Source organism: Hemiscyllium ocellatum, chromosome 26 (genome assembly GCF_020745735.1).
Source record: "Hemiscyllium ocellatum isolate sHemOce1 chromosome 26, sHemOce1.pat.X.cur, whole genome shotgun sequence".
In the NCBI taxonomy this organism is placed as follows: domain Eukaryota; kingdom Metazoa; phylum Chordata; class Chondrichthyes; order Orectolobiformes; family Hemiscylliidae; genus Hemiscyllium; species Hemiscyllium ocellatum.
This window is the reverse complement of record NC_083426.1, coordinates 11,278,666-11,306,423: the sequence shown is the minus strand read 5'-3', so window position 1 is coordinate 11,306,423 and position 27,758 is coordinate 11,278,666. Positions and strand designations below refer to the sequence as shown.

The following is a 27,758-nucleotide window of genomic DNA, read 5'->3' as shown; positions in this document are numbered from 1 at the left end:
GGAGGCAGTAAACAAGCCAATGGCATTAGCTTGCCCCATTCCAGCCTTGTGTGCATTTCCTCAGGACATTTTATTCCTGCAGCGAGTTGATGCCCACTCCCACATAACTCATCTTTGCATGGATAAGGGGCACAACATCCTCAGGATATCAGTAGTGATCACGGTCAGGACAGCGTCAATAATGTTTATTTAATTTTAATTGTTCAGGCTATGATCTGATGCCATCACTCTTAGCTGGTTAGCAAAAGGAGAATAAACAGGGTAAACAAGACGAGATCTTCCTCCTTTTTAATTGGGGTGGGGGTTGGTGTTGCAGTAACCAGAAGCATCGATTTCTGGTAATGGTTAGTTTTGAGGCCATTTGAGGAAACCATTTTTTACCCAGAAGTTTGGAAGTATCTGGAGCTCACTGCCTGAAAGTATGGTAGAGGAGGGAACCCACACAACATTTAAGGAACATTTAGACGAATATTTGAAATGCTATAGTGTACAAAGTGCTGGGAAATGGGTTTAGAGTAAATAGATGCTTGATGATTGCATGGACACAATGGGTCTCGCCTTCCGATCTGTAAAGCTACTTTCAGGCTGGACCACAACAATAGGCATTTTCACAGGCTGGACACTTACCAAACAAAATTTGATATTGAGCCACCAAAGCAAGAAATTAGGAGAGATGACCAAAAGCCGAATGAAATGGATAGATTTTAAGGCAGAGAAAATTTAGTAAGGGAACTCCAGAGTGCTCAGGGGCTTGTCAGCTGAAAGCATAGCTGCAAACTGGGGAGGGGGGTAGGGGGGGGAGTGATTTAAACAGAGTAGGAACTTGGCCATAATCTGAGCTACGTAGAGATTGTGGAAGATTATAGACAATAATTGTATGCGATTTTGAAAAGTAATGGATAAGAGTTGCATTGTGACAAATTAGCATAAGCAATGAAAAGGTGGTTTTGGAGTATTATTCTGTATTTCTTTTGGCATTACTATGAGGGAGAGAATGCAGAATATTTTGAGCATGTATGCCATAGTTCAAACTTTTTTTGGAGTCCTGCTTCAAAGGCTAAATCTACAATGTAGAATTTGGGTGCTTTGGTGCTGGATCCCACTGCTAGGGACCCAGGTTCGATTCCAGCCTCTGGCGACTGTCTGTGTGGAGTTTGCACATTCTCCCCATGTCTGCATGAGCTTCCTCCAGGTGCTCCAGTTACCTCTCTCGATCCGAAGATGTGGTTAGGTGGATTGGTCATGCTAAGTTGTCCAGGGAAATTGAAATTGAATATCTACTTGTCACTCGGCCACTTTGTTCTCTGCAACATCAACCAGATTGGAAATGTTTTTTTGACAGAAGTCTGATGCTGGTGTTTTAAGCAGACAGGATCACGTATGCGATTGTTCCGAAGGATCTTGTCTGTCTGGCTGACTGGCCTCTGTAGTATCATTCTTGGTGATTTCCAGGTGCGGGGAAAAGCTCTCCAGTCCATTGTGGACAGAACACTGCTCAGCTGGTCAAATTGTTGAAATGATAAACCCAGCTTTCTTGCGCACCCCTTGATTTTCTCCAGATAGCGATTGATGTGCCTCACACAGGAGGGAATGAGAATTGAGAACCAATGCCTGTTTTAAAAAAAACTTGATGTAGAAATTGCAACACAGGCAGCCATTGAGGATTGAGGGCCAAACAAGTCATTGTTGCTGTTTATCATCCAAAAGCATTCACACCAAATTAGCTATGATCAGGAACAGGCTTGAAGGGCTGAACATCTTTCTGCTCCTAATTTTTATGTTCATATGTAATCCATTCGGCCTGATCTGTTCCCGTGTACCTTTGTCTCGTCAACTTCCAAGCTTCCACTATTATTAAATGTCGAACTGGCTTCTTGTTGCAATCACTAATCAGAATTATAGATGCCCTAAAACTCTTCCTTTTAATCTTGTAGCTTTTTAGGTTTATCTCCTCCATAACAACAATGGCTTGTATTTATATAGTGAGATTAACATCATAAAACACTCCAAGACACTTTACAGCAGCATTAATAAGTCAACGTTTGACACTGAGCTCAAAAGGAGAAATTAGGGAGATGCCCAAAACTTTGGCCAAAGACAGAGCTTCTAATGGAGGTCTTAGGGGAGTTGGAGAGACGAGACAGAGTGAAGTGCTGACCCTCGAGTTAAAATCGCCATCAGGTATCTCTCTCTCTTTCTCTAATGAGAGAGCAGCCCAATGGTCCTCTGGGACTATGGAAACTTTACTTACACAGCAGACAGGAAGTCTACTCAGCCATCTCTCGCATTCTAGTTCTTTGAAAGAGCTATCCAGTGGGCTGTACTCCTGCAATATTTTACTTTTTGAACATTTAACCAGTTCCCATTTTAGAACGGTTTAATGTGGTGGTAATAGGGTAGTGAGTTGTAGGACCATCAGTTAGTCATATATATATATCATCACAGCACCTCAGGAAGCTGTACAGCACATTGAGTTACCATGCCTACTCACCTAGCTTGGGTCAGTAGTAATGGTCTCACTGCTGAGTAAGAAGTTGCGGAATTGAACACTGCTCCAGTATCTGACTGCACAATGACTCTTCGGGATAGTACCAAGGAAGTGCTGCCTTGTCAGAGATGCCACATTTTTTTTGAATGAACCTGCTTTCAAGGGGTGTAAAAGATTCCTTGGCACCATTCAGAGAAAAGCAAAGAAGTTCTTTGAGTGTCCTGGCTAAGGTTTGTGCTTCCGTCAGCAGTAACAGCTGTGCTACTCGTGTGTCTCATTTCTGTTTGTGAAACCTTGCAAATTAAGTGCTGTATTTGTCTACAATAGTGTCTACTGTTTCTAAATGACTAATTTCGCTATTAAGGTGTTTTGGAGTTGTCAAGCACTATGTGACACTGAGTTTTTCCTTCAGATTTATGATGACGATTTTCGATGATGATTGCCCAGGCTTTCTGCCATGTTATTTTCCCCTTTTGTTTTGAATTACAGGAAAGATAATTGTTGAACTTCAAGGTGCAGAAGACATGTTATGATCATGTTTATTTTCAGGTAGGATGATTCCACAGTTGCAGTAAACTGAGATAGCATGACAACTATTTAATGTGATAGCTGACTTAACAGAATTTTTAAGGAAATTCTAAAAGCAGCAATTTAGTTTAATTTATTCATGGGATGTGGGCAACGCTGGCCAGCCCAGCATTTATTGTCCATCCCTAACCACCCAGAATCAGCCACATTGTTGTGGGTTTAGAATCGCACATAGGCCAGACCAAGTAAGGATGGCAGATTTCCTAAAAACATAAGTGAACCAGATGGGATTTAAACATAAATAACAGTGGCTACATGGTCATTGTTAGGATAGGTTTATATTTACATTTTGGATTAGTGGTGCTGGAAGAGCACAGCAGTTCAGGCAGCATCCGAGGACTACTGCTCCTCAGATGCTGCCTGAACTGCTGTGTTCTTCCAGCACCACTAATCCAAAATCTGGTTTCCAGCATCTGCAGTCATTGTTTTTATTTCTACTTAAATTTTACCTACTGTCATGATGGGATTTGCAACCATGTCCCAGAATGTAGCGTGAATTATTAGTCGATTGACAATACAACTTTGCCACCAGCTGTCCCATCTGAACACCTTTTAAACTTCAAATTTAACCTCTGGATAAAACATGCATAATCTCTACCATGGTACCCTGATAATAATTGGCAATAGGTCTTCAGTGCTGAAAATGTGTTGCTGGAAAAGCGCAGCAGGTCAGGCAGCATCCAGGCAACACATTTTCAGCTCTGATCTCCAGCATCTGCAGTCCTCACTTTCTCCAATAAGTCTTCAGTGCTGATTATGGTACTGAAGATATAGGAAACTCAATGTCTCTGAGATTACAAAAGACAAACTTCCTGAGGATCAAAAGGCTTCTTTTTCAAAAGCCAGCTAGTTAATATTAATTGCTACTTTTCCTCTAATAAATTCATGGTGTACACGCATCATTGACCTTTGATAAGAAGGGCATTGCTTGTCACTGGCTACTCACGTGTTTCCTTTCTTCCTGGTGGTGGAATATAAATAAAGGTTTACGCACTCTGTTGTTCTTCACTATGTCTCACACCTGCACACACACATAACATGGATGCTGGAGAAAAGTATAAGCACTTCTGCTGCTAGGTGGTAGTGTGGGGAAAAAGAGAAAAAAAAGAAAAAAAATTCACGGTATAGTTGCTTAGTTCTCAGTTGGTTTGTTCTCCCTCATGACATCAGGTTGCAGCAGTGTTGATTCTGTTTATCTGATGTGCCCTGTAAGTTTTCTATTAGTCCACCATTGTCTTTGCAATCAACTTGGTCTGAACAATCTGTAACACCAAAGACTGGGTGAAAGTGAGATCTGCAGATGCTGGAGATCAGGGGTGAGAGTGTGTGGGTGGAAAAGCACAACAGGTCAGGCAGCATCTGAGGAACAGGATCTAATGAAGGGCTCCGCCCCGAGACATCGATTCTTCTGCTCCTCGGATGCTGCCTGACATGCTGTGCTTTTCCAGCAATCCAGTCTCAACTGTGACACCAAAGACAATGACTGACCATCTCCCTGTGAAACCAATGGTGTTGGAGCCGCTTGATGTTTCACATTGTGTCAAGAGTACAGTGAGGTTTTGAGAACTGTGTTAACCAAGGTCAGATTGAAATGGCATGACCCTTTCAGATCAAAACATACAACATAGAAATGTTCCTATTTGAAGCTTGGCTGAACTTTTCCACTTGTGAGAAAGGCAAATGTTTATCCATCAATCTCTATGTTACATTACCACAGTGACTGCATCTCAAAACTATTTCGTTGGCTTTGAGGGTCATTAGTAGCACAATATAGTGTAAACACCGCTCAATATCTGATAATTGTACAGGGTCCTGAGAAGGCAGGAAAATGGAACTGCTCATTTGAAGAGTGGATGCAGACACTGAGTTGAATGACCTCCAACTGCATTACAATTGCTGATTCTGTATTAAACATTCTACAGTGAGAATGTTATCACAGGAGGAGATACTTGAGTAGAAGGGGCTTGTATTCCTTCCCCCTGTTTGCTGTTGAATGCTCTCCTCTTCTGTTGCTGCTTAATAGATGAGTCATCACTATCCATACCTGGATGGCAGATAGTGTTGATCTTTTATGTTCTGTTGCGTCTTATTGGCATTTCGTGGTGACGAAAGAAAGAGAGTCTGCATTTAACATGGGAATTCGTACAACCCTACTATTGCTTCCATCACCACCTCTCCCCTCCACTGTGACATGTTTACCATCTCTATTCCAGACTGTCTGTCCTCAGGATGGGACAGTGTCAGTGGGGTGGAGAGTTATAGATAGATTATGAAGTCATCCACCTTGTTTATTGAGCACCCGGAGGTCATGAGGGTGCTGGGAAAGAGAAGACATTCTGACATCCTGGTGTTTTTGTTGGGGTTGGTCACATTGAGGAGCTCTGTAGGAATTGACCCCCTTCAATCTAGCAGGAGCAGGTGACGCACCATGGGATCTGTTTCTTTCTTAAATTTGATGCAGCAAAAACAAACTGGAGGGTTTGAGCTATAGGGAGAGGCTGAACAGGCTGGGGCTGTTTTCCCTGGAGCATTGGAGGCTGAGGGTGACCTTATAGAGGTTTACAAAATTATGATGGGCATGGATAGAATAAATAGATAAAGTCTTTTTCTTGGGGTCAGAGAGTCTAGAACTAGAGGGCATAGGTTTAGTGTGAGAGGGGAAAGATATAAAAGAGACCTAAGGGGCAACACTTTCCCGCAGAGGGTAGTACGTGTATGGAATGAGTTGCCAGAGGATGTGGTGGAGGCTGGTACAACTGCAGCATTTAAGAGGCATTTGGATGGGTATATGAATAGGAAGGGTTTGGAGGGATATGTGCCGGGCGCTGGCAGGTGGGACTAGATTGGGTTGGAAAATCTGGTCGGCATGAACGGTCTGTTTCCATGCTGTACGTCTCCTATGACTTGATGGTAAGCAACAATGAGACTTCCCGTACCCTATCTTGAGTCCCAGCTCTCTGTTAACCCTACCTGTTTTGAAATGAAGATCCCTTAAGACCATACGACATATTAACAGAAGTAGACCATTTAGCCCATCAACTCTGCTCTGCTTTTCAATGAGATTAATGTAGTTCTGATAGACCTCCATCCATTTTCCAACATATTCCCCATAATCCTTGATTCCCTTACTGATGAAAAATCTATCTCAATTGTGGATAAACTTAATGTCCCAGTCTCAGCAGCACTCTGTGGCAAAGCATTCCACAGATTCTCTCCTCATCTCTTTCTTAAATTTGCAGCTCCTTACTCTGGCCTCTGGTCCTAGACTCTCACACAAGTGGAAACAGTCTTTCTGCATCTACCCTGTCAAGTTTATGAAGAATTTTTGTAGGTTTCAATTAGGTCATCTCTCATTCTTCTATATTTCAACACATGCAGACTCCACCTACTCAGCCTCCTCTCCAAAGACAGTCCCTTCATGTCCTGGATCAGCCTGGTGAACGTTCTCTGGAGCCTGCCTTCAAAGCCTGTCTATCTTTGGCAAAACCAGAAGTTGCTGGAAAAGCTCAGCAGGTTAGGCAGCATCTGTGCAGAGAAATCAAAGTTAACGTTTTGTGATTGATGACTCTTCCGTAGTCTATCCTAACTTGGATAAGGGGTCCAGCACTATTCATAGTATTCCAACTGTAACCTGATTATTTCCTTGTATTATTTCAGCAAAGCCTCTGACTTTTATACTATAAAGGTCAAAAATCTATTTGCCTTCATTTTTACCCATTGAACTTAGATTCTATTTTTTTTTGCAACCTGTGGATGAGAACTCCCAAGTCCCTCTTCTGTAGCTTTCTGCAGTCTTGGTCCATTTTACAGACCCCACACAGATGGCAGCCACAGCAATGGGTGCTGAGACTGATCTGCTCATCTCCCCTTGAAAATAACTCTGCATCAAACCCAACTTTTTAGAGTCATGATTCTGTCACCTTAAAATTATGGCTGGATGGCAACACTGGACAAGAGTGTGAACTGGGATCAATCCTTTCTCCCATTCCCTGCTCTAGACCCAGCAAACTCTTGTTCTTAATTTACCTCCAAATCATCTCTTTCTCCAGCAAATCCAGCTTAGTGGCTTATAGAAATTCTGCTGGGATCAGAAATACCTTTATTAATGGCATGTTCATCAATGCAAGTGGTAGTCCCGCGCTTGCCAAATATTTGCCCATGGAGAGGTGAGGTTTTCCAACGTGCCGTGGTACCTCAGTTAGAACTCTGCTGTGTGCCACCCTGCGTCAAATGCAAATACACGCTAAACATCGGAAATGAAAGTTCACCCTAAATGGTAACCTCTGGTGAGTTGTAGTGCAAGTATCAAAGGCTCAATCAAGGAACCATTATAGTGCACTAGCGTTCATTCTATAGTGAAAAAGGGGACATAGAAAGGCCTGTAATTTGAATAGCAACCTTGTTACAGGGAAAGCAGTATCAAGAGTGTCTCTACAGGCACAGGATTGATTCCTGGCCTTCTGCCCAGTATGAGGCTGTAGCTATTTCTAGAACAGCATGCTTGGCACTGGCAAGAATTTTTTCCCTGGAGTATAGAATGATACTGTCTGAATTGGTGCTTGCACAGGATGGGCGCTGCCCTGACAGGAATGGGCATTTAAAAGAATTCCAGGATGCTGACTGGTAAAAGAACTGTTTGCTTTCAGTCTGTGAGAAGGACTCGACAATGCAGCTGGTTTGGGCCTGATTTTGATCCAGGGTGCAGTGCCAAAGCTGTACAAATCACTAACAGAATCAAGCAATACCTTGAAATACAGGAAAAAAGTAAGATTGTGGCGTTAATTCTATTTCTTGTGGAATAACCGTTTCTAATCTCCAGTGAGGTTCTGTTGTGGAGTCATATTGGTCTCAAAACATTAATTCTGTTTTCTTACTGCCCAGATTTTGCCAGATCTGCTGGGTTTCTCTAGTACTTTTTTTTCTCTTTTACAGAATTGTAGTCCTACAGCACTGAAACAGACCCTTCAATCCAACCAGTCTACGCTGACCATGTTCCCAAACTAAACTAGTCTCGCCTGCCTGCACTTGGCCTATATCCCTCCAAACCTTTCCTATTCATGAACTCATCCAAATGTCTTTTAAATATTCTAACTGTACCTGCATCCACCACTTCCTCTGGCATTTCATTCCACACATAAACCACCTTCTGTGTAAAAGAAAAGTTGCACCTCATGCCCTTTTTCAACCTTTCTCCTCTCACCTTAAGAAAATGTGTCCCCTGGTTCTTATTTCTGGCCTCTGGATTGGCTGAACACGTTTTAGATTAGATTAGACTAGATATGGTTTATTTAATGAGGGAAGAAATGGATGATAGATGGGGGAAAGATGATTCCTTCTTTTTCATCATCTTCTGGTCTTGTGTTTTGCCACATCACCCATCATGGCTGTCCAACTTCCACAGTCTTGGATACACAACTAACCTCTTAGTGTTATTATTCAATCCTGTGCCTATTGTTATAATCTTGTAAGGAAAGTTAAAACAAATCAGAAGATGGATGCTTATGACAAATGTTACCAATATAATTCAATTAATATCCAAGAAGATTGTTGAAAGTACAAGAAGGAAATTTGAGATACTATTGGAAGCAAAAGGGGTTACAAAAAAGGATTAACCAGAAAGGTAAATTGGAATCCTAAGACATATTTCTAATTTTAAGGTATAAACAATAAATCATGGATAAAGTTAAATGCAAACAAGTGTGGTAAGTGTTTTGCTCTTGTCTTTACAAACGAAGTGAATGATGTCAAGATGAGGGAGATCACTTCAGTTCATTTGGCTGGATGACAGGTTTGTGAAACAGTGACACCAATAGCGTGGGTTCAATTCCTGCATCAGGATTTGATTACCATGAAGGACTGTCCTTTTCCACTGCCCCCCTCCCCTGAGGTGTGGTGACCCTCAGGTTAAACCACCACCAGTCATTACTCTCTCCAATGAGTGAGCAGCTCTATGATCTGGTAGGACTGGGGTGACTTGATGCAAAAGAGGAGGTGCAAGGTATGAACTGGATAGTGGTGCATCAGAAAGATCATGATGGCTCAAAGTTATGTCACCTGCATTCTTGGTTACTGAAAGAAGCAATGGGAGAAAGATCAGCGGTACTGGTTATTATATTCAATCCCAATTGGTTACTGGAATAGTGATGGAGACTTATTAATATTACTTATCAAGGTGGTGGAGGAAGAGAGGCAGCGAGAAACTATGTATTAGGCAGCATACTATCAGTGGCTTGGAGATTATTGAAAAAGATAATGAATGGACAAAATACACACTTTTTTTCAAATGAAAGTTTATGAGCCAAGTTTGATTGAATTCTTTGAAGTAACCAGAAAGTTGGATCAGGGTAGTGAGTAGATACAAAACCAGAAAATTGCTGGAAAAGCTCAGCAAGCCTGGCAGGATCTGAGAAGGGAAATCCGAGTTAATGTTTCTAGTCTGGTGACCCTTCCTCAGAAGAGTAGTGGGGTAGATTTTGTCTGTGTGCTGACTGTTTTTGTACAGTTCCTCAGGAGTTTGAAAGGACAGGTTTTACTTAATGATGAAAGAGGTTCTTTCTCAATGGTCGGGCAATTGGAATATGATTATTCAACTACTCCAGTTGTTGAAGTGAAAACAGCAGTCTATGGATTTCTTGAAGCATAGGAATTCCTGATGAAGGGCTTTTGCCTGAAACATCAATTCTTGGATGCTGCCTGGCCTGCTGTGCTTTTCCAGCACCACTCTAATCTTGACTTTAAATAGTGTCGGCCTTGTGTGCTAGTGGTTCTTTCAGGCACAAAGAGTTTCCTGGGGGTGGAAGAAGTTAATTTGGAAAGTGAGCAAGGCAAAGCTTTTGGAATCAGCAGACAAGCTGGGGTTGGGGGTTTGCCTTTCTCCGTTCAAACAGGGGGGGGGGGGTGGTTGCTGCAAGAGCCTGACATTTACGATTATTAGAAATGCCATTGGAATCTTTGGAAATGATCAAAACTCAATTGCAAATGAAAGAGCTTGAACACGAAAAGGAAGTGAACGAGTTTGAATTGCGATTGAAGGAAGAAGAAAAGCAGAGAGAGCAGCTCAGGTAGAGGAAAAAGGAAAGGAAAGAGTATCCTTGGTGGAACAAAACCGAAAGGAAAGGATGGGCGCTCGCAGAAGAAAGGGAGAAAGAGATTTTGAACTTCAGGGGTTAGAACTGAAAACTCAACTCAAAGTCGACCTAAAATGGCAGAGGTAGAGGTGAAAGGTAGGAGTAGTGATGAGGACACTGATGGAGAGCAATGCCGTCATAGCCAAAGGCCTTGTGGGGATCTGTTAAATATGTCCAAGCATTGCCTAAGTTCAACGAAAAGGATGTAGAAGCCTTTTTCATTTCATTTGAGAAGGTGGCTAAATAAATGAAATGGCCAGTGACCATGTGGGTATTGTTGATCAAAACAAAGTTGGATGATAGAGTTAGTTAGGTATTTGCATCACCATTAGTGGAGGCATTTGGGGAGTGGGATGAACTGAAAAAAGCCATCTTAAGTTTATATGAGCCAATATCAGAAGCCTATAGACAACGTTTTAAGAATCTAAGGAGGGAACCTGGGCAAACGTGCATTGAGTTAGAAAGGATCAGACAAAGTAATTTTGATAGTTGGATAAGGGCATTGAAAATAGATGAGACGTACATCACTCTTAGAGAGATGATTATTTTGGAGGAGTTCAAAAATTCACTTACTAAAATAGTCAGAATTCATATGGAAGAGGAAAGAGTTAAGCTTGCAAGATTAGCGGCTGAAATGACCGATGATTATGAGTTGGTTCATAAATCAAAGTTTGGCTTTCGACATCAATTTCAATCTGTGAGGGATAGAAATTGGGGAAAAGAGAAATCCTCAGGTGGTAAGGGCAAAGGAGTTCTCATTGAAGATATTAAGGCTAGGTTACCACAGAGTGAAAAGGAAACCCATGATGGGGAAACCGAAGGCAAAAAAGCTTATGAAGTCGCAGTGTTGGCTTAGAAAGAGCACCTGGAGGATGGACATGGGGGAAAAAAAGAGGATAAACCAATGAATTTTGTTGAAGAGATAACAAAAAGCACAACGGAAGCTAAAATGATGTACCCTGGTCAGAGGTTTGTTGAGAAGGAAGTTCTAGATCGCATTGAAGAATTTACTTGTGTGGGTAAGATTTACTCACGTTTGACCAGGAGGAGTAGGCAAAGAAGTGAAGATTTTAAGAGATACTGGAGCAAGTTAATCTTTGGTGAGAGATGACATATGTAATTCAGAAAAAGTATTGCTAGGAAAAGTGGTAATATGTAGACTTCATGATGAGAAGAACAGCGTTCCATTATACAAAGTGAGGTTCGGGACATTTGGTGAAGTGTTGATGGGAGTACTGGAGGAATTCTCAGTTCTGGAAATACAGTTTATCCTCGGTAATGATATAGCTGGATCATAGGTGGGAGTGATGCCTACTGCAGTTGAAAAGCCAATGGAAAATCAGGCAACTGAGGTGTTTCAGGAAGTGACTGTGTGGTGACAAGATCACAAAGCCACAGTGGAAACTGGAGGACAAATCAAAGAATAAAGATAAGGAAGTTGAAGTTTGATAATCAGAAGCTGTTTGATCAAATGGTTGAGTAAAAAACAAGAATAGGTGGAGAACAAAGTGAATATTTTCAGTTCAGAGAAATTAGCTTAATTGCAACAGAAAGAGGAAAAACTAAAGCAGTTGTATCAAAAAGCACATACCGAACAAGAGTCTAATTATATCTCAGTGTGACTATCACATTCAGGTGGATGGAAAATGGGCAGAAGTTCATCAGGTTGTATTACCGGTGGGTTAGAGAAAGGTTGCGTTGTGGGTAGCACATGAATTACCAGGAGGAGGTCATTTGGGAGTAAGGAAAACTCCAGCCAAAATACAAAAACATTTTTACTGGCCTGGACTGTACAGGGGTGTGACTGAATTTTGCTGTACATGTCAGACATGTCAGATAATAGGAAAACTTCAGGCAGCGATAAAAATAGCACTCTTAACACCTTTTCCTGCATTTGAAGAACATTTTACAAGAGTTTTAATTGATTGTGTAGTATCCCTCCCTAAAGCAAAAACTGGGAATCTGTATTTGTTGACCATAATGGATGTGTCTACTAGATTTCCAGAAGGTATTCCATCATGCAATATCACAGCCAGAATGATTGTGAAAGAATGATTGGATGCATACTCACAGACAATATAATTGAAGTGAGTTGCAGTGAATGGAGCTCACCCATAGTAATGGTGCTAAAACCAGATGGTACCCAATGGTTGTGTGTGGACTATTGAAACATCAAGGCAGCTACAAAATCTGATCCATATCCTATTCCACATTTGGAAGAATGTGTTGAGAAGGTGAGACAAACAACTTAGAAATATAAGTTAGACTTACTCACAGGATACTGGCAGGTACCTTTATCCAAAAAAGTGAAGGAAATTTTAGGCTTTCATGATACAGGATGGACTGTACCAGTTTAAATTCACACCATTTGGTATGAAAAATGCACCAGCCATATTTCAAAGGTTAACCAAGACGATCATTTTGGGATTGCCCAATTGTGTGGTGATTTTTAGTCACAATTGGAAGGAATGTTGGAGCATCTATCAGAATTGTTCAATCAACCTTGGGAGGCAGGCTTGGTGATAAACTGGAGTGAGTTCGCAAAAGCCCAAGTCAAGTTCCTGAGCCATGTCATCAGACATGGACAAGTGGTGCCATGGGATATAAAACAAAAGGTTATTGGGGAGTTTGCCTTACCATCGACAAAGAGGGAAGCACTCGATTCCTGGGACTGAGTAGATTTTATCGCATGTTTGTACCGAAGTTTGGCAGTGTTGTTGCTCCACTGACAGACATGTCAAACCTTTCAGTGGACAGTACTCTCCGAAGGCATTTAACATCCTGAAAGCTGTGTTAACCACTACCCCAGTGTTAGCCACACCTCATTACGCAAAACTATTCAAAGTGGCTATCATTGCGACTGATGTGGGTGTCGGTACTGTACTCTTGCAAGAAGGTGATTTGATTTGATATATTATTGTCAAGTGTCCTGAGGTATAGTGAAAAGTATTGTCTTAAGTGCTTTACGGATAGATTATGCTATACAAATGCATCAGGGTAACATAACAGAGTACAGGATACAGTGTTACAGCTGCTGAAAAGGTACAGACAGAGATTAACATTAACATTTGAGAGTTCCATTCAAAAGCGGGGAATAAGCTTTTCTTGAATCTTTTTATACGTGAACACAAGCTTTTATATCTTCCACCCACTGGAAGAGGATGGATGAGAATATGATTAGGTGGGAGGCATCTTTGATTATATTGGTTGCTTTCCCAATGCAGCCGGAAGTCTAGGTGAAGATCACGGATGGGAGGCTGGTCTGTGTGTTGGACTGGGTTACATTCTCCTCCCTGTGTATTTTCTTCCAGTCTTCAGAAGAGCAGTGGATGACAACAATATTGGCTATTTTTCTAGGAAATTGAATAATCATCATCAAAAATATTCCACAATTGGGAAGGAGACATTGAGTTTGGTGTTGATGTTGCAGCATTTATTTTGACAGTAATGTGTCTGAGACAATGGTGTATACTGATCATAACCCCGTTAAATCTTTTGGAAAAATTTGAAGACAAAATTCCAGGCTGTTTAGATGGAGCTTATTATTGCAGTCATTCAATTTGAAAATTATACATGTAGCAGGATAAGAGAACATAATTGTTGATGCATTTTCGTGACTGATGAAGACAGACGGATGTGTCCTGTGGCGGTAAATAAACGGACTAAAGTGGACTATAATAGTGAATGCTTTCATGCTTGGAATCAGTGTAGCATTTATGTAATGTAATGTACTCATAGTGTAAGACTAAAGGTTTTTAAAAATGATGCCATCGTTTTTTTTTTGGCCAATCTTTTTAAGGGAGGAGGTGTGACAACACTATGGCTTTAAGAGATCTATTTCCCACCAAGAAAGGTTGAGACAACGGTGTCAAGTGGTAGGTTCAGAGCCAATGAAGTAAATGGCTTGTGAGGCCTTGGTTTTTTTTTTAATTGAAACAATAGAAGCAGCCTGAATGGGTGGGGTCAAGCTCTCCTAGAAACATGATTTTTAGCTTTAGCTTTCAAAACTTGCTGGGTGTTGAGGCTGAATGTGGAAGTTCTTATTCCTCTCTCTGTTACAGTAAAAGCTGGGGTTCTTTTTCTGCTGCTAGAATTCCATGTGAGACAATCTATTTCACTGAATTTGCCCTTGCTAAGAGTGTATTTATGGGATGTTACTATATTAGAACAGTTAGTTCGTAGTCGTTAATATAGCTATTATTTTGTTAAAGCATTTTGATAGAGTTGCAGTTAAGCTAAATCTTTAATTTTTGTTTTGTCTGTAGTGGAAAGATAGTGTTTTGCTTAAAGGTGAGTAGTTTGACCAATCGGATTACATCTGGAGTACAACACTTTATACTCAGCTTTAAGGTCAGAAACTGTTAGGGTCTAGGCTGTCGTCTTAATACATTTTGAGGGGTCAAAAAGTGTGGTGCTGGAAAAACACAGCAGGAGAATTGATGTTTCATATTCCTGATGAAGGGCTTATGCCCAAAACGTCGATTCTCCTGCTCCTCGGATGCTGCCTGACCTGCTGTGTTTTTCCAGCACCAAATATTTTGATTCTAATCTCCAGCATCTGCAGTCCTCACTTTTTCTCCTATATTTTGAGGGGGTTTGGTCTAGTCCATAGCAATTAACTGGGGTGGGTGAAAGGCAAAAATGCCAGTAGCCATGAAATTTACTAATGCCAAAACTGCAGCAAGGTTTTATTAAATCATTCTGCCAATCCTCTTGACACCAAAATGGTTATGGAATCAAATAAAGAACCAAAACTTACCATCTGACCTCGTGATGACGGTTTGCATCCAAAGAAGATTAGGGGTTGCTGAGGGTGGGTGTGTGGGAAAGACCTCGCTGGAGGTTCCAAATGATTTGTGGCTCTTTTATTGAATGGCACCTTGATGTGGAAGTGATGGTGTGGACTGGGGTGGTCAAAATCAAACAACACCAGGTTATAGTCCAACAGACTGACTTAAAATCATAAGCTTTCAGAACACTGCTCCTTCAAGTGAAAGCTCTGAAAGTGTGGCATTTTAAATAAATCTGTTGGACTGTAACCTGGTGATTTTTGACTTCATTGACTGGGCTTCATATGGTACAGTTATATTTTTGAAAAAATGGATTATGTTTGATCTTTGTTTTAGATTTGTTTGTTTTTCCTGCTGTATCTCAAAACCCACACATAAGTAAAAAGAAATTTCTGATTTATTGGTCTTTTAATTGTTTCCCCCCCTGTTTTGACTATACGTGCTCAGCAGGGAGAAAGTTGATTGTATATTTATTATTCTGTCTATTGTAAAGCCCCATTTATACAGTACAGAAGTGGTTCTGTTTTCTGATTAGATGCTTTCATCACATTCCCATTTACTTTTTAAACTGTTACCCTGATGAATAACTAAATGCTGCAATCAGTCACACAACAGTGACTAGCCCTTGCAGTAAAAGGAAGCGAATGGACAGGGCACAGAGGTTAAATCACTTCTGCCTAGTGATTTCCAATGTAGTTTCTATGGCAACCAAACTACACAGAGCTGAGTGCCAATATTGGATCAGTGAAAATCTCTCACACTGTCTCATTTTGCTTTTTTTTTTATTGAGCAGTAACAAAGCTTTGGTTCCCTCCCAACAATGTGTATCACATCCCATCCTTTAGTACTTTAGTATCTCATGTCTCTACTTCAAAATATGCAACAATTAAATGTACTTACACATGGAAGAACACAAGGCAAGAAACAGGAGCGAGAGAGCCATTAGGTCTGCCCTGCCATTCAGCGAGATCATTGCTGATTTTTTTACTTCACCTTCCTGTACTTTTCCATATACCTCCTTTCCTTTAGTATTTAAAATTATATTGACGTCTCTCCTGATTAGATTCAACAATATGGCATCCACAACCCTCTGGGATAGACACAATTCCAGAGATTTGTAACCATTTGAGTTGTGGAGTTGTTCTTCATCACAACCCTGAATGGCTGATCCCTTCCTTTAAAATTATGATCCTGTATTTAAAGATTTCCCAGCCAGAGGAAATGTTTTCTCAACATCTACCTTGTCAGGTCCCTTAAGAGTTTTGTATGTTTCAATCCAATAACCTCTCATTCTTCTAAATTTTAAAAGGTCCTATCAGTGTCCAGGAAGTGGTGTTGAAAGAGGATGACATGTAGGTGTAAACATGTAAATCTGACTGTGTCATTTACCTCAGGGACACTTTATTGTTCCATGGCTATTGGATCAGTCACTGTCACATCCTTTGTCCCACAGGAGGCTGTATTTCCATTCACAAAGGTCAGTTTTTTTTTAAGACATACAATTGTCCTGATACTGCAGCTCAGGATCCTAAATTATGAAAACCAGTTTGGTTAAAGTACTGATCAGGCAAATGGGATCTTTTCTATACTTCAGCCACCATCACTGACCCGAGCCATTGTGTTTTTATAACCTCTTCCCACATGTTCCCAACTGATACTGTGTTCTGCTTTTGGAATTAAGTTCAAATTTGCTGTGTAAAGATTCTGACAGAGAACAGCATGGGCTAATATTGATTTTTATTTTGCCGTAGTTATGCGAGGTCACAGCTTTTGATTTTGGATATTCTGCACTTACACAAACAAACTTTAATGCTTTGCATCAAACACTATGCAGGTGCAGCAAATCCGTGCTCGTTAAATGCATTATTTGGTGACCACTTGTTGCTGTTTTGCACCCCTCTTAGAATGGGTATGTGAGACAACAGATGTAGAAATTACGCGTTATTGCAAGAGCTATCGGCAACTTTCATTCTGAGAATTAGAAGTTGTTAGAATTTTGATCTCGCAAATGCCTTCCGATTGTATAGATTTGCATCACCACCTGTTTGATTCCAGTCGATTTTTTAACTTGCTTGGTGTCTAATTAGTTGAAGGTCATGCCACAATCATTTTGCCATTTCAAGGGATGTTCAGCATTGTTCTTCCATTCTATCTGATGCAAATTAAAGGGTTTAACCTTTCTCTTTCAAATCCTGTACAAAGCCAATACAGGAGAATAGCCTATTGTGTTGACAAGGTCAAGAGAAAAGTGCTCGTAGGCTCGTACTTTTTAAATACATATATAAATGGTCAGAAGAACAAAGCCCTCAGTGGATTGAGAGTCCTGTGATTATGTTGTCCTGAGAGAGTTTAAATAGAAGGTAAATCTCACAGTATAGTTTGTATGACAAAACATTGTTTATGTATATCCATGGCATGTGGGTCTTACCTGTCTAGGCAAACATCTATTGCCCATCCCTAATTGCCCTAGAGAAGGTGCTGGTGAGCTACCTCCTTGATGTCTGCAGCCTTTGCCATGTAGGGACACCCACAATGTGAACGGGGAGGGTGGTGTGGGATTTCAACTTTGTGACAGTGAAGGAACGGTGATATTTCCAGGTCGGGATGGTGTGCAGTTTGGAGGGAACTTTTTCGGAGACGTTCTGGGACTGAGATTATTGACCTACAACTTTCTTCCTTTGTGCCAGGTGTAACTGCAATGGGTGGAGAATTTCTGATTCCCATTGACTCCAGTTTTGCTCTGGCTCCTTGATGCCACGCTCTGTCACCTGCGGCCTTGATGCCAAGGGCAGTCACTCTCTCACCTCATCTCTAGAGTTCATCTCTCTTTATTTTATATATTTTGCCCATGTTTGGACCAAGTCCACAATGAAGTCAGGAGCTCAGTACCAATGGTGGAAAGCAAACTGAGTGTGGGTGAGCAAGTCATTGCAAAGCAAGTACTGCTTGACAACACCAGCGATGAAATCTTCCATCACTTTACTAGAGAATAGACTGAAAGGAAATTGGTCAGGTTGTAATTATCCTGGTTTTTGTGCATAGGATGTGCCAGACAATTTTCCACATTATTACTGTTTGGTAACTTGGGTTCTAAAATAGTGATAAATGGGTTTTTTGTTTATAGATCTGTGGAGGTAACTTTTTAAAAAAAATTCACCTTTTTTGAATAGTCAATGAAAATAGTATTTCTGAGAAATCATGACCTACGACAAGTGAATGGAGAAAGGTACCTAGTAAAATAATCACTGAAATGTTTTTACATTAAACTTTAGAGATAGTGAGAAAGTGAAATCTAAAGAATAGATCCATACCAGCAGATGTGTCAGTTAGCATTCAGAATAGCCTTACGCTTTTTATTAGAGTACAATGAGAAAAGTCGGAGAGTTAGCTTGTGTCTTGGGAAGCAACAATAGAGACAAAATCCTATCTGGGAATGAGCTGAAATCACTGAATGGAAACACATCTGACCTTTATCAGTTGGGTAAGATGTTTTAAAGGTAGGAGTGATATTTCACTGGGATTGAGGGTCGATAAAGGCTACTTTTGGGGAAACGGGTTGAATGTTTTTGTTGTTTATGGTGCGATCTGTCCAAATAGTCTTTTTTTTTCTTTTGTGTAATAAATTCTCTTCTTTGATTAAAAGTACCTTGGCAGCCTTTTGGTGACTATGTACAGAGACTGACAAATTATAAAAATAAAGTTTTCCTCTAAATTTCACTCTGGAGTTTGACTTGCCCAGCATTACTATCAGCAGGAATCATATCACAACAAGAGAGAGTAAACTAAATCTCTACCATCATCCCATGAGAGATACAGTTTATAGTCTTTTTCTTTCAATCAGGAAAGATAGTTAGATATATTGGGTAAGGGTATTGAATATTGAACATCTGATATATAAAATGTGGCAGTAGTATGCGCGCGTCATGGAGATGATGAGATAGCTAACAAGACAAGCATACAAGCCTAACATCTTGGTGATCGAAAGTTGCGGTCTTCAGAAAACAACATAATAGGGTGGAGGGGAGTGAAGGGATGTGAACTCTAACAAAATAACATCTCTCAGATTTTGAGCATCAGCAGAAAAAAAATTACCACAACCTTTGAAGAAATGTTGAAGAGGCATAGTCTTATTTTGATATCTTTCCATTTTCATTCAGTGAGAATCTTGGAGATTATCTTGATGACAAATACATTTTTCTGCTTTCAATGCGCTTTCCACAGCAAAATCCCACCAAGGAGATAAATCACTTTTTAATGACATCGATTGAGAGATAACACCACTTGCTTTTCTTTGAATAGTGCGGTGAAATCTTTCACGGTCAGCTCAGCCCAAAAAATGGGGTCTTGGTTCAAAATCTCCTCTGAAACAAATAGCACCTTACACAGTGGAATGCTCCCCAACATTCCACCAATGTGTTGTTTTAGTGCTTTAAGATCTGTGTTGCTTTACGAGCTTATTACGCTTCAAGGACCAGGATGTAATTGACATCACCAACTGCTGTGTGCAGTCCAACAAGAGGTGTGCTAGCAAGAGGGTACGCATATTGTTCTGTATCTGCGGATTACTTTCTCAGCTGTTAGTAGATCTGTTTCCAGTACATTGAATCCATGCGACTCAATCTCTACAACTTGCTGAAATCACAAGAAAATGTGAAGATGAAATGCCAGCCTAACGTATGCATTCCTGCCACAGAAGTGGGACTTGAATCTGGGACCTTTTGATTTCAGGGGTTTGGATGCAACCACTGAACCAAGGCTGAAATTTACCTCCTGATGTGTAATAATATTCATTTCTAGGACAAGGGTGGCACTGGCTGTGCCAGCATTTGTTGCCCATCCCAAGTTGCCCGTGAGAAGGTGGTGGTGGTGAGCTACTGCCTTGGATTACTACAGTCCATGTGGTGTGGCTTGACCTACAATACCCTTAAGGAGGGAATTCCAGGATCTTAGTTGAGCAACAGTGAAGGAGCGCTGACATATTTCCAAGTCAGGATGGTGAATGGCTAGGAGGTGGACTTGATGGTGTTCCCGCGTAACTGCTTCCCTTATCCTTCTGAATGGAAGTTGTTGTGAGTTTGGAAAGTGCTGTCTAAGAATCTTTGGTGAATTTCTGCTATGCATCTTCTAGATTGTCTGCACACTGCTGCTGCTGCTCAGGGTTGATGGTGAAGGCAGTGGATGCTTGTGGATGTGGTGCCAATCAAGCGGTTGTTTTGTCCTGGATGGTGTCAAGCTTCTTGAATGTTGTTGGAGCTGCACCCATTCAGGCAGTATTCCATCACATTCCTGGCTTGTGCCTTGTAGGTGGTGGTAAGGCTGTGGGGAGTCACTTGCCGCAGGACTTTGAGCCTCTGACCCAATCTTGTAACTACTGTGTTTATACAGTGAGTCCAATTCAGTTTCTGGTCAATGGTAACCCCCCAGACTATTGATATTGGGGGATTCATTGATGGTAACACCATTGAGTATGAAAGGATGATGGTTAGATTGTCTCTTACTGGAGATGGTCATTATCTGACATTTGTGTAGTGTGAATATTATTTGCCACGTGTCAGCCCAAGTCTGGGAATTGTACAGGTCTTGTTGCACCTCTGCAACATCGACTGACCTCACCCCTGCCTCACGTCTTCCATTCCAGTCCACTCATGGCTTTGCTTTATCTGGACGTGACCATTCTAACCCACTCCTAATGGTCTCCCACATTCCACCCTCTGTAAAACAATGCTGCCTGTGTCTTAACTCCTGGCAAGCTCTGATTCCTGTCACACCGGGACTCACTGACCTTCATGATTGAGCAACATCTTGATTTTAAAACATTTATTGTTGTTTTTAAATGTCTCTCAGACCTCCATAATTCTGTAATCTGCTCCAGAATATCTGCTCTCCACTAATTCTAGCCTCTTGTTTTAATTGCTGGTCATGGTCTAGACCCAAGGCCTAGAATACTTTCATCCTTCTCCTTTTTAAAGATATTCCTTAAAACCTAATTCTTTAACCAAACGTTTGGTCACCTGACCTGATATTACTATGTACAACTTGATAAGGTGTCTTGTTGTATAATCTGCTTGTTAGGTGCCTTGGGCCATTGTACTACTTGGAGGGCACTATTTCCTTTCTCCATCCAATGGAATGTAATGGAATGCAAGAAGATGTTAATATGATTGGATGAAGAGAAGTAGGAGGGAGAGTCACAGAGGGCATAAATACTCATGTAGATCAGCTTGGCTAAAATACCTATTTTTGTGTGGTTTTGAAAATTTTTGGTTATTGTATTTTACCACACATGTATGGGGTAGGTGAGATTTGAAGCTGGACCTTCTGGCCCAGAGATAGGGACAATATCACTGTACTACAACAACCTAAAGGTGACTGCACCTTGTATTCATGGGCTGTCTTCCATCCAACCACTAACCAAACCTGAGTCTGTAGGTTCTGAGTAAGGGTCACTCAACCCATAACCTTAACTCTGCTTTCTCTCCACAATGCTGCAAGACCTGTTGAGCTTTTCCAGCAATTTCTGATTTTGTTTGAGTCTGCTTAGCTTCTGAGAGCAGACAGGGAGGGCATTTTCAGGCTGGTATAACCATCGACAAAATAATTCAAATCTATTGCTTTGACCATCTTGCTATGCCTGAAGGTTAGACTGGAAGATGAGAAGCCAGCAATCTAATAGCTAATCAAGTGGGTAATAATGCTAGAACATAGGTAAGGAATTATGTATAAGAGGGGTGAATGGAGTATTTATCGAAACATAAGGCGCAAAGCTGGAGTAATTGGAATTTGAGAGTGATGATGAGAATTTTAAATTAACATTCCTGTGGAACTGTGCGGTAGAGAACTTGCACAATGGACTGCAAGGTGCTCACAAAGAGAGAAACATGGATGTGCCATTTTGCAGAAGTTACAACATTTTGTAGAATTAAAAGGCAAGCTTCAAAGGAGGGGAGAAAATTGGATTCTGCATCGGTAGGGGTTCCAAGGCGAGGCAAGAGCTGATATGAATCTGGTGGGTGGCCTTGGTAATGGAGAGAATCAAGGTGCAATTACTGAGTGTCAGGTAGAGCTGTACATGAGGTTCTGCACCTCCTGGACCAGCCTGGTAAACAGAAAATAGTTACATTGACTTCAGACTTGCAGGAATATAGTACAAAACTAGCAAAGGTCCTTTCCAAGCTGTGTGTTGTTGTTGCAGCTGATGAAATGATCTATGGCATTGGACTGAATTGAAGAGATTATCTGATTTTGGTAAGGTTACAATCCTGGAAGGTACTTGTTCCACAGGGTAACTCCCTTATCACTGCTGGGAATAGATATTGTTGCTAAATGGTGATAGTGTTGTAGCTTTCAGTATCAAATATCAGTAAGTGACGTGTGTGGAGAGGTTTTACCTTGTGACCTGTTCTGTTTTTATCATTGATCTCACTCACAGTCTTTGAATATTTGAAGCCGCCTGAACGACCCTTTTCACATCCATGTTGTTTCCTTTCCCCTTTACGTCTGCTGTTCGAAACCTCCACACTTTCCACTGTACCGCCACCTCCAGGCTAACCCCAATCTGTAACTTCTCTTTCCTCTCAAGTACTTGAAAACATTGTTCCAACCCAACCATGTGTGCACAACTCTCAAATCATTTTGTTGTTGAATACTTTTTGGTTTGGTTAGTACTCAGTAGACAATCTCAAGACCGCTCCAGTGTCCCACTGTGACCATTTTCTTGCTCTTTGCAGCTTCATCTACTCTCCATTCAAATCCATCCTATATGTCACGTAGGTCACTTCTATTAACTGTCATATCTTCATTGTTCTAGTGACACTTATCTGAGCTTCCATTTTCTTTGTGCTATATATAGAGTCATACAGCATGGATCGGACCCTTCAGTCCAGCCTGTCAGTGCTGACTAGCTATCCTAAACTGATCTAGTCCCATTTTCCAGCATTTGGTCTATATCCCTCTAAATTCTTCCTATTCATGTACCCATCCCAATGCCTGTTCAATGTTGTAATTGTACCAGCCTCCACCACCCCCTGTTGCAGCTCTTTCCATACACACACACACACCACCTTCTGCAGATGGTGAAATTTGAATTCAATTAAAATTGGGAATAGTAAGCTGTTTTGATTGATGAACCAGTTGGGCTTTTATGACAATGTCCATTGGGGAAGGAAATCTGCTGCTGGTCTAGCTGACATGTGACTACAGACATATAGCAATGTGGTTGACTCTTGCCTCTGAACAATTAGGGATGGGCAATAAATGCTGGCCCATGAATGAATAAAGCCAAGTGCTTGTCCAGCAGTTGTAGTGTGTGTCTAAGAATGTGATGTTATCTGTCCATTGGAAATTCTTTCAACCTTCCAGTGTGGTCCTGGTGGTTGAATGTTACATTTTTTTGATGCAGTTTAATTTGAGGCTCTCACTACTGACTGGAGTGACTTGTTTCAACATGAAAGATCCCAAGAAGTCTTCCCAGCATCATGATCAACATTTCCCCTTGACCCAACATGATGCAAACCATTCTCGTTTGTGGCATCTTAATATGAAAATAGAAGGCTCTCTGCTATTACAATACACCATCCACAAAGGTTCAGTGACAACCAGCATCAGATTTGGAGATAAGGGAAACACGACCTGCAGTTGGTGTCTGTACACCAGCATTTTAAGAGGTTCGACCCTGGGGAAGATGACTGCAACGTAAAATAATTTGGAGTGTGCTAAGTGACTTGTACACTTATGAGAGTTGCAAAGACTACTTTGAATAAGAGATAGGAACTTGAAGCTGTTTGTCTTGCACAGAGCAGGACTGAAATGTAAGAAAACCATCTTTGAAAGAAAACACCAATGTACACAGCTTGAGAAGAGAATGCTGACTTGATGGACTATCACTGAAACAGCAATGCAGCTGGGGCTGTCTGGTGTATTTTTTAATTTTCTAATCAATCTGTTCAGAGTTGCTATCGCACACACCTCTGGAAAGTTGGGACTTGAACCCGGGCCTCTTGACACAGAGCTACGGATACTACCACAGCACCATGAGAGCTCACTGCTAAGTGTCTTGGGTAACTGGTTAAATTCAAACTAGACATTGACTGCAACTAGACTAGAGCAGTGCTGGAAACGCACAGCAGGTCAGGCAGCATCCGAGGAGCAGGAAAATTGATATTTAGGGCAAAAGCCCTTTATCAGGAATGGAAGCAGGCAGCCTCCAGGGTGGAGAGATAAATGGTGGGTGGGGGGAGCTGAGGAGAAGATAGCAAAGAGTAAGAGCTTCAGGGCAGAGGAGATGACCTGGGGGTGCAGTGAGAGAGAGACTCAGAGATTCTTGTGGAGAGAGGAGGAGAACCTCTTCAAGGTAGGCATCCTTGACTGCAATTAGTCATGACATTGTCACCGGGATTGGACATTTCCATTATTCTTTCCTCAGTGAGAAAGGCTCAATATACAGATATATTGGATGCCTTTTGTTTTGTTTAGCAACACTTAATTGCTCAGCAATGTGCAATTTTATAAGAACTACAGCCCAAAACGGAAGCATTTTCCTTGCCTGTGACTATGCACGTACTCTCAGGTACATTCAGTCCTGTGACCTGAGCCTGGCGTAACTTCAGCCCAAACGCAAAACTGTCCAAATACTAATGGTGATACTCAGAAAAAATAAGTCGGATGTGGAAATCAAGGATGCTGCGTGTACAAGTTTAGAGAAACAGGAGTTTTCTGCTTTGTACCATGAGGGAATAGATTTAGGGAATCCTTTGAGGAGCTCAGTGCAAAGTTCTGGAGCACAGATGACACAGTGGCTCAGTGGTTAGCACTGCTGCCTCACAGTGCCAGGGACCCAGGTTCAATTCTAGCCTCAGGCGACTCTCTGTATGTAGTGGGTTTCCTCCCACAGTCCAAAGATGCGAGGGTTGGGCGAATTGGCCATGCTAAATTGCCCATAGTGTTTGGGGATGTGTATTAGTCAGGGGTTAATGTTGGGGAATAGGTCTGGGTGGGTTACTCTTTGGAGGGCCAGTGTGGACATGTTGGTTTGAAGAGCCTGTTTTCAAACTGTAGGGATTCTATGTGAGCACCATTCTGAGAGATGCACATAGGGAGAGTAGCCCACCTGTCACAAAATAAACCTAAGGATTTCCATCTCCATCCTCCCTAGGGTCGAACCTTTTATAATGCTGGTGTACCGACACCAATTGCAGGCCGTGTTTGTCTTATCACCAAGTTTGATGCCCATTGTAGACTGAACCTTTGTAGACTGTGTATAGTAACAGCAGAGAGCCTTCTATTTCATATTGAATTACTAATGCCATATTGAGTATTGTTGCTTAGGACAGACAGGCCAATCAAATAATCCTTTAAACTCTAGAGTATGGATTTGGGAAAATTGATCCATTTCATGATTGAGTCTCCATTGTTCTCTGGTACAAAACCATCTGCTGATGAAAGGCCAGTCTATAAGGTTTCCTTGTAATTCATTCTTTTCAAAGGATCTCGCTGCCTTGATCAGCTTTTTTTTTAAGAAGAAACTATTTTGAAAGAGTGGACAAGAAATAAACTGAAAATAAAAACAAGGTTATTCCTCATAGCAAGTTAGTTTGAGAGATACCTTGGGTATCCTGAACTGTGGACTGGTCAATGTGACGTTGTTGGCAATGAAAGTACTTTAGGAAAGGGCAGCTAAACTACTTACAAGTTCATTGTTATTGTTCAGAGCATTTTGTGGACCCCAGGCAACTGCACAAGAGCAGTGTTGTTTGTCGAAGTGTCTGTTCATATGGGGCTCTTTTCCATGGAGTGTCGGAGGCTGAGGGGTGACCTTCTAGAGGTTTACAAAATTATGAGGGGCATGGATAGGGTAAATAGACACTGTCTTTTCCCTGGGGTCGGGGAGTCCAGAACTAGATGGCATAGGTTTAGAGTGAGAGGGGAAAGACATAAGAGACCTAAAGGGCAACTTTTTCACACAGAGGATGTTACGTGTATGCAATGAGCTGCCAGAGGAAGTGGTGGAGGTTAGTACAATTGCGACATTTAAGAGGCATTTGGAAGGGTATATGAATAGGAAGGGTTTGGAGGGATATGCTCCGGGTGCTGGCAGGTGGGACTAGATTGGGTTGGGATATCCGGTAGGCATGGACGGGTTGGACCGAAGGGTCTGTTTCCGTGCTGTACATTTCTATGAATCTATTGGTGCTGTTTTGTTTTTTTTTCCCCACCAGTTTCCCCTCCTGTCTGAATTTCTAGGCCTGTTGCCTCATTGTCTCACCACTGCCATGGATGTGCAGAGTCCTGGTCAGCCCCGACTATGGGTGTGCTCCCTCTGTACATTGTGCAGCACGGAGCAGTGAGAATTCTCCTCTGCTCCTTTGGCTGTGTGTGGAAGGGGAAAGCCTTGCTTCTGCACGTAAGCTGCAGATCTGGAGACTGCACTTCCCCACAAGCTCCCACACATTGCGTGTCATTTAGAGTGCATCATTGGCAACCCCAAATCTCCCAGGATTAGACTGTGACAGAATCTTTCCTGCTATAGCATGCAGTGTGCAAACTGTGTGATGTTGACATCTGGTGGCAGCAACTGTAGTAACAGTTGAACATTGTTAACATTTTTATTAGATTTATTAGATTACTTACAGTGTGGAAACAGGCCCTTCGGCCCAACAAGTCCATACCGACCTGCCGAAGCACAACCCACCCAGACCCATTCCCCTACATTTACCCCTTCAGCTAACACTACGGGCAATTTAGCATGGCCAATTCACCTAACCTGCACATTTTTGGACTATGGGAGGAAACCGGAGCACCCGGAGGAAACCCACGCAGACACGGGGAGAATGTGCAAACACCACACAGTGAGTCACCTGAGGTGGGAATTGAACCCGGGTCTCTGGCGCTGTGAGGCAGTAGTGCTCACCACTGTGCCACCATTTATGATAGAGGTGGATAAATAGTAAATATGTCATTAGATATATATTATCCTAAACCCATCCCCCTGTAATCAAGTAGCATCTGTCCCATTTTAGAAGCAGGAAGGAGTCTCCGAATATGGGGTAGCACAGTGGCTCAGGGATAAGCATTGCTGCCTCTCAGCACCAGGGACCCGGATTGGAATCTAGCCTTGGGCAACTGTGTGTCTGGAGTTTGCACATTCTCCCCGTATCTGCATTGGTGTGCTCCAGTTTCCTCCCACAATCCAACCCACGTGCAGGTTAGGTGGGATGGCTGTGCTAAATTGCACCTTGTGTGTGGAAGGGGAAAGATGTGCAGGCTAAATGGGTTAGTCATGGGAAATGTGGAGTTACAGGGGTGGACCTGGGCAAAATGCTCTTATGACGGTCAGTAGGACTCAATGGGCAGAATGGACTGCTTCCACACTGTGCGTGTCTATGATATGATCTCTTTAAAAGGCCATTTAAAAGAGATGTGGATGTACTTCATCACTTAGAATTCCAAAGTTTCAGCATACTGTTTTACTCACCCTCTGTAGAAGTCTGTGGAGGCTTCAGTCATTGTGTCTGCTGCCAAGAGTGATCAATATGCTTCTAGATACTAAAGTTATCCAGGACGTGAGGATAGTGTTGGAAGTTTTGGTGTTGAACTCCAGTTTCACACATCCATAACAAAGTGATTGACTTGGTTGGCACTACATTCACAAACATCTGCAGCCTCCACCACTGATGCTCAGTAGCTGCAGTGTGTACCACCTACAAGGTGCGCTGCAAATATTCACCAAAGATCCTTCCAAACCCACAATTAGTGTTGTCTGGAAGGACA

At 41.7% G+C, this 27,758-nt stretch overlaps 1 protein-coding gene across 4 annotated transcripts in view; it reads left to right on the top strand.

Annotated features, from left to right (window-relative positions):
- Positions 1 to 27,758, top strand: part of LOC132828331 (transcription factor SOX-13-like) — a 201,683-nt gene that overhangs the window by 93,974 nt on the left and 79,951 nt on the right. The window contains exon 1 of one of the 4 annotated variants that reach the window (XM_060845346.1): positions 7,807 to 7,840. The exons of the other annotated variants lie outside the window; for them this stretch is intronic. The gene's annotated coding sequence lies outside the window, so the exon portion shown is untranslated. Of the gene's footprint in view, positions 1 to 7,806; positions 7,841 to 27,758 lie in introns of those variants that run through there. 4 annotated transcript variants of the gene reach the window in all.